The following is a 4,509-nucleotide window of genomic DNA, read 5'->3' on the forward strand; positions in this document are numbered from 1 at the left end:
AGCACAAAAGAGCTTAAAGTCTTCTACTACCGCGATTTTTCAGGACGAAAGAAACGGCTTGCAAACATCCCAGACAATCCGATCACGCATTCGCGACGTTTTCGAAAGGTCTTAAATCACGTCTAATGTCCAGCGGGTATTACTATTTCTAGACGATTTATTTACTCTCTTTAAAACATCCTCGAAAATCGGTTTAGAAGTGGGATTTTACAAGAGCTGTATAAGTCTGTTAATGTGACCTTTAAATCCGCATTTTAGAGGGTTAGAAGACGTTCTTATAATTCTGGTCTAGAAAAGGGCCTTAGAAAGATGCTAAGAATCCCTTTCTTGGGATATTTAAAGCCGCTTTTTAGACGTATAAAATACGGCTCCCATACCCCCCTCCCCCGGAGGTGATGCTGGGGGCGAATGCAGCGGCTTTGCTGCATGCATTCGCAATTAAAAGCCATTTGGCTCGAGCAAACATTTTATTGAGACCAAGCCATGGGGGTAATGTACTGAGGAGAAAAATACGGTTACAATTCAGAACACAATGCGGTGAAAGCGTCCTTTCCAGCAGCCAGAAGCATCTTATATAAAAACATTACAGTGGTCATACGAAAGAAAGAATTCTGTGCAAATAAAACATTGAACAAAAAAAAGAGCAATGCAAGAAACTTGTAGCAACAAGTCCAGAACTCTACACTTTCTTATTTTCAAAGAAAGAATGGAGGGCAAACAGAACTCTGAAAACAAAAACAAAAGAAATCAATGCAAGAAACTTGTAAAATCAGGTCCATAACTGTGTGAACTTGCTTATGGATATTGGAAGGTGCGAATGAAGCACAAATAAAACACTACAAAAAAGGCACACGCAACAAACTCTCACCATCACGTCCACAACTTGTACAGTTGTGTATGATTATTTGAAAGCAAGTATGCAGCACAAATAAAACTTTCACGAAAAAATATAAATAGAAGAAAATTGTACCACCAGGCCCACAACTTTGTACATTTGTTTTTAAACTGAAACAATCAGACGCAAGCGCTTGTTCTACAAAAAATGATACCAACTTAGGAAAGTGAAACAATTGAACTGCGTTTATCTGATAGATCACATTGTAAAAATGTACCACGAAATTACTAGGCAGAATACCAGTGGTCGCCTGGAGCCAGCAGTGTTAAATACTTCCTTCCAAATAAAAAGCCACGTGCAGTATGACTAACAAAGCATCACCACGTGCAGTATGACTAACAAAGCATCACCAGCGGAAGTGAACATATCTTAAATGCAAACGCTTTTCTTCAATACACATGGTTCATACATGGTTGAAAAAAAAGAAAACAATGCACAATTTTTCTAAACAAAGAAAAAGCCATGTGCAGCACGACTAGCAAATATCACCAGTAGTAGTGAACCCATCTTAAATGCCAAAACTTTATGGTTCATACATGCTTGAAAAAAAATATCCTCAACAACCACAACAGATACAGGGGTGCTCTTCTCTGCACTGATGAGGGGCAAATCCTCTGGGACCTTTCTGTCGACGACGCCTTTCCCGTTTCTTGCACTTTCCTTAGCTGCGCTGTACTGGTCGTACCTTCAGCTGTTCAGGTTGTCTGGATGAACTGCAGAAAAAAAATCCAATAAAGACGCCTAGATGTGCAATCCGTTTAAAATACCGTGTTATGTGTTAGTCAATGTGGGTCTTACGTTCGCGCCTTTGCATTCTTGAGCTGGATCATGATGACTGTCTTCATTTCTGCGTCCATGGCTCCTCGTGTTTGCATATTTGCTCTCACAGCCTCCTAGAAAGAATTGTACACGCACGCATAATTCAGAGAACATTCCTTTTTTTACGGCCTCTTGTACGTTACCAGATAAATTTAACTAAACTGTGCAGTTGCAATGAGATCATAAAAAGTTGAACCAGGGCAAGCTGAAGCAGCAAGCATGGCACGTGCTATTTCATTTAACACTGCAGGCTTGACAGCCCAAACTACCTATTGACTAACCTCTGACGAGGCGGCACAAGCCTTGTTTTTCTGGCCCGAGTAGCTGAAGTTCGCCGTCAATTCGTCTACAACTAAGAACCGCAACTGAGCCCCACAGCATGGCCAACGGGTATGCCACCTAAGCCTGCAAGTCGCTTGATATGAAAATAAACAGCAAGTGAGGCGGGAACTTCAAACACCTTTAGAATGGCCTGCCAGGCTGCGTTCGAGGTCCTTGTTTTCCTGAAGGCTGTCCTCCAGTCTTTCTAAATCTTCATCACACTTCAGGGGAAAGCTCCAGTAGTCCATGTTCAGGTGAGGCCTCTCGCACCATCGGTTCAAAAAAGTTTGCTCATTTTGCTGCCGTACGTAAGCAAGCTCCTTCATGATGAGCTTCCTGTCAGCTGCATGGGTAAAACAATACAAAGACGCGCAATGCAGACCAGTTGCAGATGTACGGAGAGGGACAGCTACTTTATGTTTTATGGCCTAGGTCTCGCTCCAGTGAAACAGTCAAAACATATCAGTATAAATGACAGCACAACTCTGCTCACGGCTACCCTAAACGGCTACCCCAGCGCGACCTATAAACAAAGACACGGTGGTGCATATTCAGTGCCACTGTAGACGTAGGGAGTTCAACTCTTAGCCGTCTTAGCCGTGCAGGCTATGCCTCAGCAATGAAACAAAATTCCACTAATGGGCTTTAACGAGCAGTAATCCTCACCACTGGCGGCAACGCATTAAAGTTTATCCTTTACTCAAGAACATGCATCCCACACTTCACTGAGGTCAATGTCTCGCTCGTAGCGAAGCCCACCAACGGGTATATGGAAAACACCATGACATCGCGTACACGGATGCAAGTTCGTACCCCACCCCGTCTCGGCACCTGGAAGTGGCGACTACACAACATAAGTTCATTACTTGCGCCTCCCTTAACACCCCCTCCTCCTGGGTCGCCGAGAACTCACTGTTCCTCTGGCAATCACCCAAACTACGTCACCGATCATACTCACGGATTCCCAGGCTGCCTGTTGTAGCTTCTTGTTGGGTAAAGTGGTCCCAAAAGCCCTCCAACTACTGAGCCATGATCACTCCACTCGAACATTGGTTTTCTTTGGACTCTAGCTCATTCCTCACTGGTGGGCAGCGACTATATGCCCACCAGCAGGCCCACGGCCGTTTTTGCAAGGCTACCGAGGGCGATTTGTACACTCCACCCCTGGTCACCTTCCAAGACATCAATCAGGCAGCATTACCGCGCCCTTAGGCAATCCCTCCCCTATTCATTCTAACCTACTCAAACACGAATAAACTACTCTCAGTAGAATTCACACAAACACTTTGCCTCACCCGGCCTGGCTGCACCACCTTTATCCAACTAAATACCCCTTAGAATGTAAAATTTGTTCTCAACCAGGCATCCTAACCCACATCATCGTCATCAGATGGACTCACAAGCCAACCCTTCCACTTCCTTCCTTCTCTCCCCACGATGACGGCACAGCCTACACTTCATTACTCTTCACGAATCGTACAATCGTAAAGGCTGCAAACAGGCACAATGCATTAAGTTCGCTTGCAACCAGGCAGCCTTAAAGTTTTTCACATTTAGGTAAACTGGCGTTTACTCAAACTTGTGCGGGAACTAGCCTCCAGTTTTGAAATTAAAGACAAAAGTGATCCCGTGAGTGATAATGATGAAATATTTTTATCAGCTGTAAAGGGACAGTTAAGACAATAAGGAAAAGGTCAACGCTGGCATGCCTGGAAAAATTAAGGGAGTCGATATTCGGCCGCTGTCCGGTTGCGATCTCACCGGCAGTTTTCTGTCGCGAGCTGCCTAATTATTTGCCAGCTGCTTCGTTTAGCCACGGCAGAGATCTTCTGTCAGGTGAAGGGTGCAGGCCTTTTGCGCTAGGATATAATTATTTGCCGGCAGCTTAGTTTAAGTAAAGGTCCTATTCTAGGTCCATTTTAAATGCGTTGTGAAGGCGCAAATGACCGAAATAACCCACGCGGTCGTACTGTCACGGAAGGTGTCCTTCGCGAGCAAAGAGTGCCGGCATTTCGTGTCAGAATAATTATTTGCCGTGAGAGCACGGCCGGGTGGCTTATTTCAGTTATTTGCGCCGCCACAGCGCATTAAAATTGGGTCTAGAATATGACCTTTAGTTAAACCAAGCTGCCGGCAAATAATTACCCTAGCGTAAAAGGCCTGCACCCTTCACCTGACGGAACATTGATGCGCCGCGGCTGAGGCAAGCAGCCGCCAAATAATTAGGCAGCTCCTACAGAAAACTGTCAAGAAAGCTGCCGGCTAATAACAGCTTACAGCGCGGAAGACCGGCACTCTTCGCTCCACGGCAGCTCGCGAAAGAAAACTGGCCAGCTGTCTGCCGGCAAAGCGCGTTCTCATACAGCATGCCGGCACTAATCATGTGACCGCAGCAAGCTAATAAGGGGAGACTGCCGGCAAACTTCCACTCGAGCGGGTAGGCCGGCTGCCGGCGGCCGAATATCTACTCCGAA

At 45.5% G+C, this 4,509-nt stretch overlaps 1 long non-coding RNA gene across 1 annotated transcript; it reads right to left on the reverse strand.

The window, feature by feature from the left end:
- Positions 1–465: 465 nt before the first annotated feature.
- On the reverse strand, positions 466–3,834 carry LOC144173380 (uncharacterized). Its single transcript, XR_013323241.1, has 3 exons — positions 2,994–3,834; positions 1,694–1,788; positions 466–1,608 (listed from the first exon to the last, which is right to left on the reverse strand). It is a non-coding gene; the product is annotated as an uncharacterized LOC144173380 (long non-coding RNA).
- Positions 3,835–4,509: the final 675 nt, after the last annotated feature.

This window comes from Haemaphysalis longicornis, unplaced genomic scaffold, assembly GCF_048455015.1.
Source record: "Haemaphysalis longicornis isolate Haplotype H1 unplaced genomic scaffold, Haemaphysalis longicornis Haplotype H1 scaffold_3, whole genome shotgun sequence".
NCBI classification, from domain to species: domain Eukaryota; kingdom Metazoa; phylum Arthropoda; class Arachnida; order Ixodida; family Ixodidae; genus Haemaphysalis; species Haemaphysalis longicornis.